Source organism: Mesoplodon mirus (assembly GCF_964341445.2).
Source record: "Mesoplodon mirus genome assembly, chromosome: 3".
NCBI classification, from domain to species: Eukaryota; Metazoa; Chordata; class Mammalia; order Artiodactyla; family Ziphiidae; genus Mesoplodon; species Mesoplodon mirus.
The window spans coordinates 97,253,514-97,269,779 of record NC_138978.1 but is presented as its reverse complement, the minus strand read 5'-3'; the positions used below and the strand labels follow the sequence as shown (position 1 = coordinate 97,269,779).

At 36.2% G+C, this 16,266-nt stretch overlaps 1 pseudogene across 1 annotated transcript; it reads right to left on the bottom strand.

Annotated features, from left to right (window-relative positions):
* Positions 1-14,552: 14,552 nt before the first annotated feature.
* LOC309799174 (tripartite motif-containing protein 75-like) lies at positions 14,553-15,953 on the bottom strand (annotated as a pseudogene). Its single transcript has 2 exons — positions 15,173-15,953; positions 14,553-14,969 (listed from the first exon to the last, which is right to left on the bottom strand). The product of its transcript is annotated as a tripartite motif-containing protein 75-like (transcript).
* Between the last annotated feature and the right edge of the window lie 313 nt (positions 15,954-16,266).

Genomic DNA, 16,266 nt, shown 5'->3' with positions numbered 1-16,266 from the left:
ATGGGGCATACCATCTAATTTCATGTTTCAAGGTAGTCATTCTGGATGAAATAACAAGAAGTCTAAAGAATGTGTAACATTTGGCTACTGAATGTTGGAAAGAAAGTTAGTTTAAAGGAAATAGTATAAGGTACAAATATCTTGCTATATTACAAGCCATCTGATATTACTAGGAAATAAAGTAAGCATCAAGCAATAATGGGCAATGGAGTTAAAGAAAAAAATCAGAAGGCAAATAATAAGTAGTCTTCATTTTATACTAATTTTTAGCACGGTATACGATGTATGTATATTGGCACACTGTCACCTATTGGTCAAAACAAGTCTCAGTGATAGACAAGCCATGGCTCTGTGGGTGCAAAGAGGGATCCGCCTCTTGAAGAGAGGGCTGCAAAGATTTGTGGCCATTATTAAAGTCAACCACAAGCAGTGAATGACATGATCAGAATCATACTTTAGTTTGTCTTCAACAGCCTCAAGTACAGGTTAGAATAATGGTGTCTCCTTATCTACTAAATCAGAATCTCTAAAGATAGAATCAAGGAATACGTATTTTGAAAAATGTTACCCAAGCATATTTGAAGCACAGCCTTGGTTGAGAAATACTCTCCTAAATAGATTACTCTGATGGCAATACATTTGAGTCGAGAGTTTTATTTTAATTTTATTTTTAAAATGAAAAAATCAACTCCTCTTAGGCCAACAAAAGGACACATTGGCCAAGTTTTGAGGTATATTATGTAACCCAAGGATGATATGAAAAGCTAAGCCTTGTGAAGTATGTAAATTAATATATTTGTGAAGAACTCAACTGTGAGAGTTAATGGATATGACTTTCTAATACCCTGTCATTAAAATGATTGAGGTACTAAATCTCTACATTCAACATTTAAAATGCTTTGGAAAGAGAATCTGATAGGCCCGTGTTGTCTTGTGTCTACTGTTGGACCAAACGCAGGCAGGGCCATTGAGCAGATACATGGCTCCTCAGCATCCAGCCCTGCCAGTGAGGGAGGTAGCTTTCAGAATAAAATATCTGGTCAAACAACCTTAATGTTGTCCACTGCACCATGGTTCAAAGAATGGGATTAGGTAGATATTTTAGGGAACTACTTCAATAATTCAGTTATAAGATGATAAAGTACTAACCTGTGATATGATGAGGAGCTAGGCAGTCTGGAAACCAAATGTAACTTTTAATAATATTGATGTTTTTTAAAACTATTCTGAAGTACAGAATCATAATATACAAAGTCAGACAATCAATTGATATTCATAAAATTGGCTTTAGGGATTGGTGTCTTTATCAAATATATGACATAATAATGTATTGATGTCATACATTCCAGGAATGTTGCAATTAGAAAGTAGAAAAACAATTCAACAAAACAGAAAGTGTTACCATTTCAAGGTAACTTTATAGTTCATTTTTCAATTCTTTAGCTGATTACATAGTAGGCACATATTTGGATTTAATAAATATCAAATAAGTGAGCAAAATGATATTACACATTTAAATATAAAATGTAACCAAATAAGTACAAACTTTCTTGAAATGTTGAGTTGTATTAAGTAGGTTTCTGAGGAGGGTAGGAAGTCTGAAATGATTCAGATTTAGGAAAAGAATTTGGATAATATACATATATATATATATATCTTCTATCACATAATAAAAGTATTTTGAATTGTAGTTGATGTTGAGGAAACAAATCAGCATGAGACCTCTAGAACATTGCTAACTGTGAATATATTTTAAAACAGTGAAATTGCAGTTTAATAATTCCCCATAGGTCCATATGGAGGTACTAAATTATGAAGTTCCTTGGAAAGGTTGCAAAGCTTAAGACAAGAATATTTTACTTTGATAATTTTTGTATTTGCATATTTGACGGCCATACATGAGTGGGGGGCGAAAGTGGTCACTTTTAGTATTTCAGAACTGTCCAGAACAAAATATATAGAGGTCCATAAAAAGAGAAAAGAGAACTATAGCACCTTGATGTACTGACTTTCATTTTGAAAGATCACAAAGCTTTTTACAGATTTAACAACCTGACATACAGAGATCACTTCAACCTCTGCTGAAACACACTCAGCCTAGGGGTGAAACTCACCTGTTATTAAACTGCCTCTGGCAGCACTACAGAACAGAAAATAAAAGAGAAGGTCAAACCTCATTAAAACGTCTAGGAGAAGTTATCACAGGACTAATGAATCTTGGGGAAGAATTGGTCCCAACCAAAGTGAATCTGCATTATTTGAGAGAGGAGATGGTATTGAAAAAAAAAAATTATTCCATTCTCTCAGTAACAAGGAAGTAGATATACAGCAACCAGGCCAGTAAAATGCAAATGTCCATCCCTTGAGTTAATGCATCTGGACCTCCTTCTTTCCCATGGCAAATGTTAGCTATTTGGAACGGGGGGAAGGTTGATAAAGGGGGTTATTCTATCAGAAAAATAGGAAATCACACAAAAAATAATTTTGCTATTATTGCAACAAGAATATGAGAGTTTATTGTCACCAGATTTAACCACTAGTAAGAAGGCACTGTTCAGATGGTTTTACATGATAAAAATCTTGGGAATTCCCTGGTGGTCCCGTGGTTAGGAATCCGTGCTTCCACTGAAGGGGGCACGGATTGATCCCTGGCCAGGGAACTAAGATCCCACATGGTGCGCAGCGTGGCAAAAAAATCTAAAAACAAACAAAAAGAAAACCTCGTGTAACACATAAGCTCCATAAGAAATGATCACTAAAAACACTTTTTTGTTTCTTTAAGTCCTACTTGTCAGACTGAATAGGACTGCAGCACCACATAGGGGACAAAATAAAGCTAAATACTACTAACTGATTAATAGGAGGTAAGAATTACACCTTTCCAATTTCTTAGTTCATATGCCTCATCACAGGATTTTTTTCTAACATCTAAAAATTCAGAAATGATCTGTGACGAGAATGCTCTTGAGTGTTTATTTTGCTGATACGAATATTGCATATTCAACTTAATTGAGAGAGAAATGTCCCTTTTAGGAAATACAAACATATGCACCTCATAATTATAGTAACTCACAAGAAGAGAGGAAATAAAGATATATTAGTTGAGAGTAACCCATGACTAGATTACTTATAAGTGGTCAGACTGAAAATTCAGTTCACCTCACTCTAGGAGAGATTTGTGTGAGACGCCCTAACGAGGAGATGGTAATGGCTGCTTGCCAAGAAATCCATCCACTGGTCTTTTTCAGAGTCTATCACTCACTTCATTAGGCCAGTGAAAAATGGAGCCAAGACTCTCAACTTCTTTTCTCACAACCTTCTGACCCATTGAAGAGCTAATAGTGAAGAACACTAACTGATTTGATGGAAACACATTTCAAACTAGGTATGATCAATTGTGGAAGTGTTTGAAGGCCCAAGTCTCTGGTGTGTCTTTATATCCAAAAAAAAATGTAAAATAAAAAGTTAAAAAAGAAAACATATCAAATTACTGACTCAAATGTTTTCTGGAAAAATTCCCAATAAGATATTTTTAGGTTTTTTGTAGGCCATCTGTTTTCTGATCAGAATTTAGCTACTGATACCCTGAGGGACTTAAAAGTAGTTTCTTCTCAGATATATACCCAGAAATAGAATTACTGGTTCATATGGTAGTTCTATTTTTCGTTTTTTGAGAAACTTCCATACTGTTTTCCACAGTGGCTGCACCAATTTACATTTCCATTAATAGGGTATGAGGGTTCCCTTTTCTCCACATCCTTGCCAAAATTTGTTATTTGTGATCTTTTTGATCATAGTCATTCTGACAGGTGTGAGGTGCTAATTTGAAAAGATACAGGCACTCCAGTCTTCATAGTAGCACTATTTTTTTTTTTTTTTTTTTTTTTTGCGGTATGCGGGCCTCTCACCGCTGTGGCCTCTCCCGTTGCGGAGCACAGGCTCCGGATGCGCAGGCCCAGCGGCCATGGCTCACGGGCCCAGCCGCTCCGCGGCATATGGGATCCTCCCAGACCGGGGCACGAACCCGTATCCCCTGCATCGGCAGGCGGACTCTCAACCACTGCGCCACCAGGGAGGCCCCAAGTAGCACTATTTATAATTGCCAAGATATGGAAGCAACCTAAGTGTCCATCAACAGACGAATGGATAAACGTGTGGTATATATACATACAATGGAATATTACTCAGCCATAAGAAAGAATGAAATTTTGCCTTTTGCAGCAACATGGATGGACTTGGAGGGCATTATGCTAAGTGAAATGTCAGATAGAAAAAGACAAATACTGTATGATATCACTTAAATGTGGAATCTAAAAAATACAACAAACTAGTGAATATAACAAAAAAGAGCAGACTCACAGATATAGGGAACAAACTAGTGGTTATCAGTGGGGAGATGGAAGGGGGAGAGGCAATGTAGGGGTAGTGGATTAAGAGGTACATACTATTAGGTATAAAATAAGCTATAAGGACATATTGTACAAACAAGGAATATAGCCAATACTTTATAACAACTATAAATGGAATATAACTTTTAAAAATTGTGAATCTCTATATTATATACCTATAACATATAATATTGTACATCAGCTACACATCAATAAAAAATAAATAAAAGTGGAAAAAAAATTTTTTAAAAAGTAGTTTCTTCTCAATGATTTCACCTTGAACATGATTCCCTCTGTTTAGTTTCTCATCCTTCCCTCTCTTGTCCTCATGGAACACTTGTACCTGTCATTCACTCAAACATACTCCTAGGCAGTTATTTATTATTCTGTCTCAAAACTTTGTTTGTCTCTCTATGTATAAATTAGTATATTATTTTAATATACTACTATTAATATTTTTAAATATTTTATTGACATTTAACATATATACATAAAAGTATGCAAATCATCAGTATATCATTACCACATTATGAAAACATCCATATAAATTCTATCCAAATAAAGAAATACAATGTTATCAGCACTGCAAGAGCACCTTTTGTGTCCCTTTCCAGTCATTATTACCTTCCCTCTGAAAGGAACCATATCCTGATGTCTAACACTACATATTAGTTTTGCCTAGGTGACCTATGAAATGGGATAATAAATTATGTAATCTCTTATGTCTAGCTTCTTTCACTTGACATTATGCTTTTGATAGTCATCCATACTGTTAACTGTAGTTCTAGCTTGGTCCTTCACTTGCTCTATATTGTGTGATAAAATGGGTAAGTCCCAATTTATTTTCTATTCTGAAGTCGATGGAGTTTTGATTGTTAAAAGTTTTGTGCTATTACAAAAATGCTCCCATAAATATTTTTGTCCATGTCTCATACCATTTCAACTGTGTTCCATATACAGGAGTGATATTTCTGGGAAATAAGACCTAATTATATTCTTCTTCAGCAGAAACTAACCAAGAATTTGTAACCAATGGTACAAACTGGTTGTACCATTTTACATTTCTATCAACAGTGCCTGAGAGTTCCATTTTCTATATCTTTTACAATTACCATAATACATTTTGTTAAAATCAAACTAAAAATTACACTGGATACAAAGTGAATAGCAAAAAGCAAAAATAGCAAAATAGATAGCAAAAGTTATATTTTTATAATGAAATAAAAAGCATCCCATTCTAACAGTTACACTATCTATGATTTCCATGTTCATGTTCATATTTATGTTTAAATTCAGTTTTCTGGTGGCTACTTAAATTTTTGCGATCACTAATAACATTTATATCAAATTGCTCCATTTATTCCTCTATCTCGGTTTACTTAAAACTAAAGTGTCACATTATTGTTTAAATCTGTACACTTTTGGGCTTCCCTGGTGGCGCAGTGGTTGAGAGTCCGCCTGCTGATGCAGGGGACACGGATTCGTGCCCCGATCCCGGAAGATCCCACATGCCGCGGAGCAGCTGGGCCCGCGAGCCATGGCCGCGGAGCCTGTGTGTCTGGAGCCTGTGCTCTGCAACGGGAGAGGCCACAGCAGTGAGAGGCCCGCGTACAGCAAAAAAAAAAAAAAAAAAAAAAAAAAAAATCTGTACACTTTTGAGAGTGAAAGAGCATGATAACTGGATCGTACTGTTTTGCACAAATCTATTTATAATATTAATCTTAGCAACTACACTGATTTTCCCAGCAAATTCAAATACCATGCTAGAATTGTTTACTATTCTGTCAACGATAGATCATATCTATCTTCTCAGTTTTTGAGATGAGGACACTAGTGCTTCTACATGTCCTCTTCATCCTCCTTAATCAACCATATCACTCGACCTCTTTGAATTATACCTGCAACTTGTATTTTGCCAATGTTGACTAAATTCACATTTCATGTTTTAACCGTTGTTAGTCCTTATAATTCATATACATAAATTGATTCACTCTACACCTTTTTTCAATGAACATTAAGGTAGTATACTATTTTTATGTTTCCTTCACTATAGAGAAAATATCAGGAGCTCATATAATTCAATGTTATCAGAGTCATAGCTGAATGAATTTTCTTCTATTCATTCCACCACTTTCTCTTTACCATATCCTCATATTTTTCAAAGGAATTAATCATCCCATTTATGTGGCACATATGTAAGATTTCACTTGTGAACATCCTTTGTCTCTACCTTATAATCTGAACTGATTGATTACATTTTAAGCCTCCACAAAAATGTTATCTTGGAATAGGAAGTTAATTTTCAACTAAGCAGATTCATAGATGAATCTGGATGTTTTCTGAATGCCATGTCTTTATCTTCCTTGGTTATCTCCTTTTTTAAAAAAAATTGCTGATATGTATGCTCAAATGACTTTAAAAAAGGACATAAATAAGTTAAAATTTTAGAGTTTGGATTACCTAAAATACATTTATTTGTTTCTCTTACAAGATTGATTTAATTTTCCTGCTTGTCTGAGAATACAACAATGAAGCAATGTTCCCCATGTCTTTAAGTGGCCTTAATTCTTTGTTTCCTACTAGTTATTCTTATTATAAGTATGATGATGATTTCATTCTTGTTTGTAACTGATCTGTTTCTTTTCCCCTCTGTAAGTTTTTAGGATGTTCTCTTATCTTTGATATTTTGAAAACTTTCTGCAATGCATCAAGAGGTGTGGTCTTCACCAAGTGAAAATTTTGTGAGCCTTTTCATTTCTGGAAATTTCTCTTGTAATATATCTCTGTTAATTTCTCCTCCCTATTTCCTCTCTTATCTATATTGCTAAATTCTATTTGGTATTTACTTTGGGAATTGATGCTCTCTTCTGTCTTTTTTTTTTTTTCTCATCACATTTTCATATCCTTGGGTTTTGTTCAACTTTCTAAAACATGTCTTTTTCTTCCAAACCATTGATTGATTTCTCTACTAGTCAATTATATATGTATATATATATATATATATATATATATATATACATATATGCTTATGTAATTATACATTATTTTATATATATAATTTATAAGAGCTCTTTATTATAATCTATTATTCCTCAAAGGTATTTCATTATTTCATAGATGCAATATATTCTTGTTTCTCCAGGATATTAATTATAGTATTTATATATTTACCTTAGTTCCCTACATTATTTTGCTTTTTTAGATTATACTCATACTGTTTTTGTGTTTGGACTAGACCTAAGGAAACACTGCTCCAAATTAAACAGGGTGGAGGTGGCGGTGGGGCAATGGAAAGGAGATCTCCATGAAACCTTAAAAGACAATTGCCAAATTTGGTTGGGTATTTGGAGCAACATAGGTTTTTATTGAAAGATTTATTAGAGCAATTAAAATATTAGCAATAAACATATAAAGGTATATAAATCAGATGGATAATATTTCCATAATAGTAACATGTGAATTTTGTCTGTTAAGTTTTTTATAGAATTATATTGCTTTTCTTTTTCTTTCCCTAAGTTGTGTAGACATAGTTCATCCCATGGTGCTTCCCCTTTATTTTCCTCAGATTCGTTTTAAAACATAATACTTTTGCTATCATTTGAATGTGAATTCAGGAGATTGAGTAAATACTTTCACATGGCCAGTCTGCCATCTTGTACCAAAAGTCTAACATTGCATTTTAATTATCCATTCATGTTCCTTTCTCTCCTACTAGACTGAGTTCTGTAAGAGAGCAAATCTAATTTATTTTCATGTTAACAGTGACTGCTCAATGCCTATGACTTTAATAAATTTTGATTATTTTTTAATGTACAGTGTACTAATTTTTTCTCCAATCCATTCACACATTTGAAATGTGTGGCTTCTTCAACTTTATTTTTGTATCTTATGTAGCCTCCTACCTGTGGTTCATGAAAAATCTATCATTGTCATTCTTTATGTAACCTCATGAACATTAAAAGAAATTCTCTTCAGCCACATTTCCTCCTGAAATAGTTTATTTCTATAATAGTCAATGTATAACAACAAAAAAAATTATAAACAAGGGTCTATTATAGAAGCTATAGTGTTAAGGTTACTTTTCAAATATGTTCAACAAATTTGTGAAATAAGTTTATGATGATAAATTGAACTGCTTTACAATGACTTATCACTTCATGCACTTGATATGATTTTAGAGATCTTCCCCCAAATAGTCTCTATTTCTAAGATTTTATGATCCTGTAAACTTTATTGAACAAAACTTTTTTTTACATACTTAATCTGAAATTATGTGGTTACAGACTGGTATTGATAATTATGGTAGTATTGTAAAGTGATTTCTATATTGATAAAATAGATACATTTTAATTTGAGGGTTTATCATATAAGTATAGTTGATTAGCTTGCAGTCATTTGACCCAAATTACAGCAAATAAGAGTCTGAAACAGAAAACAACTAAAATAACTTTGAGTAGTAGACAATCTGACCCAAGATTTACCAGATCTGAATGAAAAATAGGGATTTTTCAGAAGACACTTCAGAGCCCTAATTATCAGTTTGACATGAGACATTAATGTCCAGACCATGAGGTTTTATTAGTTTGAAAGGCTGAGTTTTCATCTAGGCATGATCAGTAATGGGCCAGATGTAATCCAAAGATCGTATTTTAAATTGGCAAGCAAAGCCATCAGATGAGAGTCCTGTGAGTCTTACCAATTTAATGCCAGTGACACAGAGTAAACTCTATTTCATTCTATGTGCTAGAATCCATTAAGTTCAAGTGGGCAATAAAAACCTACTTTCAAACTCATCTATCCTTGTGAATAATGACTATAAAGACTCTCTCTCTTTTTTCTAAAACAAATGCATCAAAAGGCAATAAGCAAGGTGTTATTCAGAAATAATAAATGTTTTCCTTCTTTAGAGAAAAGGAAGTCTATGAATTCTACCAGATTCATAATACTTCTGCTTTAAGAAAAAAAAAAAAAAGCTACAAATGTATCCCAGGTATTAACTCAATTATATAACAGCACATTTGAAAGACAGGAATTCTATAAGTAATACAAAATATTTTTAGAAGAATCATATAATAAGCTTAATTTCTCACTGACTGAATGAAATATAATAAATATGTATGCATATATAGAAGAATATTTCATGTAATTCAGATTGCAACCAGATTTATGGTGATGGTTCACATTTCTGCAAACATAAAAAAATTAAATGTATAAACAACATGATAGCATTTATCATTTACTAAATTAGCTACAATTTTTAAAATAAAAATTGGAAAACTATATCAAGTATATGATGAAATGGTATACCCATTCACTGTGCACAGGAGTGTAAATTTTTTCAGACTTTTGCATCCTTTAATTTCTTTTTTCACTCCTACCTGTTCTATTTGTCATGCAGAGAAAATTCAAATTGACAGGACTTTTGCTAATCAAGGGCTAACATTTTGTTTAGAGAAATATATAAGAAAAAAGACAGAAAATTATAAGTAAATAAATAACCCTCCCCAATTTTTTTTTTTTTTTTTTTTTTTTTTTTGCGGTACACGGGCCTCTCACTGTTGTGGCCTCTCCCGCTGCGGAGCACAGGCTCCGGATGCGCAGGCTCAGCGGCCATGGTTCACGGGCCCAGCCGCTCCATGGCATGTAGGATCTTCCTGGACCGGGACACAAACCCATGTCCCCTGCATCGGCAGGTGGACTCTCAACCACTGTGCCACCAGGGAAGCCCCCTCCCCAATTTTTGATCATAAGTGATTCAAATAAAGTAAAACAGAGTGACATGAAAAAAAAATGTGTGTGTATGTGTATGCATGCATGCACACACACATGTGTAAGGAGGAGTATTGAGGGGAGAAGACTTTAAGTTGGATGGTCAGAGAAAACTTGTCTGTGATTTTCTTTAGAGTTAGTCATTTAAAGATTTGGACAGAGGGTGCTCCATGTTGAAAAGAAAGTAAGGTCAAGGCCTTATGAGAGAAAAGAATGAGGTATATTCAGGAAAGAAAAAACAAAAATCACAGATTGGCCAATAGGGCTGAAGCATAGTAAACAGATGGGAGGAAGAGTGATACATCAGCAGTCGCTCACTTTTTGGCACCAGGGACTGGTTTCGTGGAAGACAATTTTTCCACGGACAGGTAGGGGGATGGTTCAGGCGGCAATGGGAGCGATGAGGAGCGGCAGATGAAGTTTCACTTGCTGGCCCGCCACTCACCTCCTGCTGTGTGGCCTGGTTCCTAACAGGCCGCGGACCAGTAGCAGTCCACGGCTCGGGGATTGGGGGCCCCTGTGATACATGATGAAGTTGAAATATTGTGTATACGCAGTTTGGAGGCTCTGACCTACTGCTCAAATAACAAGGGATGGTGCGCTCAACTTTGTAATCTCTGTTTCAAATATCACACTTTCCAACTACATTCGAGTATTCCCAGGTTTTTCTCTCTTAAAGCCTGAATCCAACAATCCTATGACTCAACTGGAATGTAAAATTCATTGATCCTCAACATTTTCATTGTCTTTGGTCACTCATGTATTCACTTTCTTCCTTACCCAACTTAAACTCAATGATTAATCTTTCATTACAGCTACCTCTTTGTATGTAACTTCAAATTCCTTGTCTCTCACTTTTTATCAAAACCCAAATCCTAGTTCATATCTATCTCTCTGTCTATAGTATGTGCGATATGTGTAACTAAAGAACACTATGCTGTTATACTAACTGGTTTCACTCTAAACATGTAACAGTGAACCTAACAGGGCTCTAATGATTTCAAACAATCAATCACACGGTTTTCCATTATACTAACTCTCTCAGTATTCAAGATTCCATTTCACACATTATACCTGGTCCCAAACCTCCAAAACTTCATCTCACATCTTTTTTTTCAGCTGATGACATTACTCTTGTCTAACTAAAAAAAAAAAAATAGAAGCAGATGAATGGTTGGGAAAATGGCAGAGCTGGCAGCTCCATGGGCTCATCCCTCCACAGAAATGGCAAAAAAATAAAGCATATGTTGAGTGAAGAAAAGGGCAACTTTAAAATGGTAGGAAACTTTTGTGACATTTTTACATGCCTTTTCTCCACCCCCTCCCAATATCAGTGGTGGTCTTGAGGAGGGTGGCCTATGTTCTCAGTGTTGGGCTCTGGCCCTTGCTCTGGAGGGGGAAGAGTAGATATTTTTCTATGTCTGTTGTATACTGTCTGTGGTCTTTGTTTCACCTAAGTCAGAACACATTCATGGAAGAAATGCAAAAGACATTCCTTGAAAATGTTGTAAGGTGGACAAAAAACACCCAGTAACCAGAGACAAAGGATTGTGATTGAGGCACACAACAAAGTACTGAAAGCCTGGGAGGAAAGGCTTGAGAGAGAGTTTGGGAAATAAGGGCATTCCAAAGTAGCCATGAATAGCATATACTGAGGAATTGAGAAAGCCACACATATGCCCAGAACAGAATACGTACACAGAAGAGATCTAAGAATACCCTAAGCTTTCACCTCTGGCTGATCTCTAGGCTCTGTGTAAGTAGAAAGAGAAGGCTAAGGTAAAGATTTAGACAGCAAAGCTTCCTGCTCTTCTTCATAGTCACAAATTGTCATAACCTTGAATTTGGCAGTGAGTTTCTAGAAATGATACCAAAAGCATGAGCAATAAAAGAAAAAAATAAGTAAATTGGCTTTCGCCAAGACTAAAAACTTTTGTGTATCAAAGGCCATTAATAAGAAAGTGAAAAGACAACCTACACAGTGGGGGAAAATATTTGTGATTCATATATCTGATAAGGATCTAGCATTCATAATATGAAAAGAACTCTTACAACTCAAAAATAGAAAGATAAGCAACTCAATTAAAACATGGGCAAAAAACTTGAATACACATTTTTCCTAAGAAGATATATAAATGGCCAACAGGCATAAAAGATACTCAATATCATTAGTCACTAGGAAAATGCAAATCAAAACCACAATGAAGCACTACTTCACACCTAGGAATATGGCTATAATAAAAAATAGATAATAACAAATATTCGCAAGGATGTGCAAAAATAGAACTCTCCCATACATCGCTGGTAAGGATGTAACATGGCTCATCTCATGTGGAAAACAATTTTTGGTTCTTTAAAATTTAAATATGAAATTAACATATGACCCAGCATTTCTATTCCATATTTACTAAAAAGAATTGAAAACAAGTACTCAAACAGATGCATGTACACCCATGTTCATAGCAGCACTATTAAAAATAGGCAAAATGTAGACACAGTGCAAATATCCACCAATGGATGAATAGATAAACAAATTGAGGCATATATATACAACCAAATATCATTCATCAATAAAAAAGAACAAAGTACTGATCTATGCTACAACATGGATGACCCTGAAAAACATTATGCTAAGTGAAAGAAGCCAGAAACCAATGGTTACATATTGTATAAATCCGTTTATATGAAGTATACAGAATAGACATACCTAGGGACAGAACACAGATTCTTAGTTTCCAGAGGCTGAGGGGAGTGGGGTATGGGAAGCAACGGCTTAATGAGGTTGGAGTTTCCTTTCAGAGTAATGGTATTTGCGCAAAATTGTGAATTCACTAAATGCCACTGGATGTCTCATTTTAAAATGGTTAATTATCTGTTACATGAAATTCACCTTAAAAAAAAAAGCAATCAGAAGAAAATCTCTATAATCCCATTCACTATATCAACTCACCTACCAGCATTCCTATCCTCCTATATTCACCTCTGTCAGCAAAGATGAACTGTCCTTGTAGTTGTTAAAGGCCAGGCTCTCCCCTTGTGCACCAGTTGCCTTCTTGTTTATTCAAAGTCAATCCACCTAGTGATTTTCACCTTATTTTCCTAGATCATCATTTTTCCCTCTTTACTGGATCATTTCCATAAGAATGTAAGAAGACACTATTTTTCCTACTCAAAAGTTTTATAAAAAAGAAGTTTTTTCTCAAAAGTTTAAAAAAAAATACAAACAAACAAACAAAAGCCTTTGACTCACATTTTCGAATAGCATCTACCCCATTCCTTCACAACAAAACCTCTACTAAAGAAAAAAAGTATCCCCATCTCCCAACATGGGTGGGCTGCTGGGCTCAATACCTGGACATCTCTTCCCATCCATCCTACTTCCTTGGAGAATTCTGCTCATCTCATCCATGCTGAAAATGCTTACATTTTAATTTGAAGCCTTGGACTTCTCCTTATCTTCCAATTGATCTAGTCATCTACATACCTAAATACAGGTGTGAATACTTAATGGGAAACATATTAATTGAAGATCTGATCTTTTCCCCTAAATTTGCTCCTTTTCTAACCTTCCCTAATTTAATTTAGGCAATTCCATCTTCCCAGTTACTTGGGACAAAATCTTAGGCTGATCTTTGATGTTTCTCATTCTCTCATACTCTATTTTTAATGTCAATAAATATGCTGGCTATATTTTCAAAATATATGCAGAATTTAATTAGTTCTCCCCACTGTCACTGCTTTCCCTCTGGCTTAAACCAACATAATTTCTCACTTGGATAATTTTGATAGCCTCCTACCTGGCCTCCTTGCTCTCACCCTTGTCTTACTGTATTCTGTTTTCATTAAAATCTACCAAGTCCCCTCTATTTAGCCACACTGACCTTTATTCTGTTTCTTCACAATTCTTCTTCTTCAACTTCTATTGTTTCTCTGGGACTCATTCTATCACTTCCTTCAAAGTTATTTTCAAAAGTAGCCTTCTCAGTTGTGCCTTCTGTGATTACCATATTTAAAATTCAATCTCCTTCCCTAATCTCTTATGCTCTTTCTAACTGCTTTAGTTATTTATTTATTTATTTATTTATTTTAGGGTATGAAATCATTTATTTTCACTCACTGAGGCTTCTTGTGGAGTCAGGGTTCCCACCAGTCCAAAAAATGGCTGAGAGAAGGGCAAAAAGCCACTAGTTTGGAGGTTTTGGTGTTTGGGGAGAGCTCCTTTACAGGTAGGGCTTTTCTGGGGTAGAACTGCCCTCATAAGACCAGTCAAGGGGCACACAAACTGTCCTGACAGTTTGTCCAGGTGTAGGGCAGAGGTGAAGACAGAGGGGGAAGATTAAAAAGATTCAGCAGGAATATCTCAAAGATGGACTCAGACTCTTTATTACAAAGGACTTTCCCTGAACACAGGAAGAAAGTAGAACACACAGAATGTCTTCCAAGGGGACTCAACACTCATCTTCAACTAGACTTATTGTAAGTGATTTGGAAGAAACTACAATAGAGAAATAGGGTACAAGTTTTTCTGTAAAAATTTCACTGAATAAATATAAAGGAGATCTATTATTCAAACTGTAAAAAGAAATTTCTCCCAACTCATAGTCCAGAAAAACGCCAATCCGACATGTGTTTCCTGAATCTCCAGTGCCAGGTATAGTAGGTGAGAGTTGAAATCACCAGCAGCTATTGCTTGGGGATGGTGATATAGAAGCATTTCTGGGGAAAGATTCTTTATACACACCAAAGGACCATTCACCCATTCCTCTTCCTTCTACCTGCCAAAAATGCATGCCAGCATCAAATCCCTCAGAACTGGGGATGGGTGAGAAGTAAATGCCTCAGGATTATGAACACAGTGTGGTTCCATCCTTTGAAAAGTTGCAATTTTCCTGTCTTGTGAAATGATGAGACTGTGGTGAGCAGTTTCAACCTTTTTGTGAAGGACAAAATATTGTGGGGGGAGAGTGAAAACCTCCTTCTTTAATTTGTAGGAAAAGGCTGCTGAGCTCTCTAACTTGCCATACACGCTGTGGATCCTTTCAATGCCTGTCAGCAAATCGAGGTCACTCTGCAAACACTTCTTGGTTATTTCATCAAGCAGACTTTTTAATGTGTAGCCTTTGTCTGATATTTGAGTTCTTTTTTCAATTATTTTATCTTGAACATCATTCTCTTTATTGAGTAACTTAACATGAATTTCATCATGTTCCATCCCCCAGAAACGCTTAAAGTGTTCAACTTCGGAGTGCAATTCGCTCCTTTGATTCTCCACCTTCCACACCAACTCAAATGATTTTGAGACTTGCATTTCTAACACCTTTTCAGCATCTTCCAGCTGTTTTTTCAGGGGCTGAATGTAGCTTTTGAGCTTCCTCCTGTGAGAGGGGCAGCTGGCTCCATGTGTGCCAGGGGGTCATTGTGGTGTTCCGAGGAGACCCTGCACTGGGGACACAGCAGCTCCAGGTCCTTCTCACAGAACAGGCTCAGAACCTGCTTGTGCTTCTCACACAGAGGTTTCTCTTTCTGTCATTTCCCCATGTCCTCTGTGCTGGGAAGATTCTTCACAAAATCAATCATGAGACATGACTGGCTGTTCCTCCTAAAGCTCTTGTCGGGGCAGGGCTGGAGGCAGACAGGACAGGGGAAGATGTCCTGGAGATCCTCCCAGCACTGCTGGATGCGGGAGTGACAGAAGCTGTGTCCACTCTCAGTGGTCACTGTGCCTCTCAGGTAATCCAGGCAGATGGGGCAGCTGGCCTCTGCTTGGAGCTGTGCCAGGGAGGACACCAGGGCCATTGTTCATGGAGGGTTTCTGTATGAGGAGACTCTCTTCAGAGAAACCTGGCTCTCCACGGGCGGGGACAAGTGAGAAGCTTCTGACTCTTCAGTTTTCTCCCTGTTCTTTCAAGGCTCCTAGTAGGTTTGCCAGGATCTGCAGGGAGTTGTGGCCACTCAGGCCTAATTCTACCCCTTCCCTTCAACTCTACAGCAGCCGCCAGGAGGACTGAGAGGCCCAGTCAGTCTCTGCTTCCTTTGGCACTTTTGTCCCTTTTACTCAATGGCCCCAAATCATAGCTTACTAGGTAGTCCTCTTCTTCACAGAGAGCCA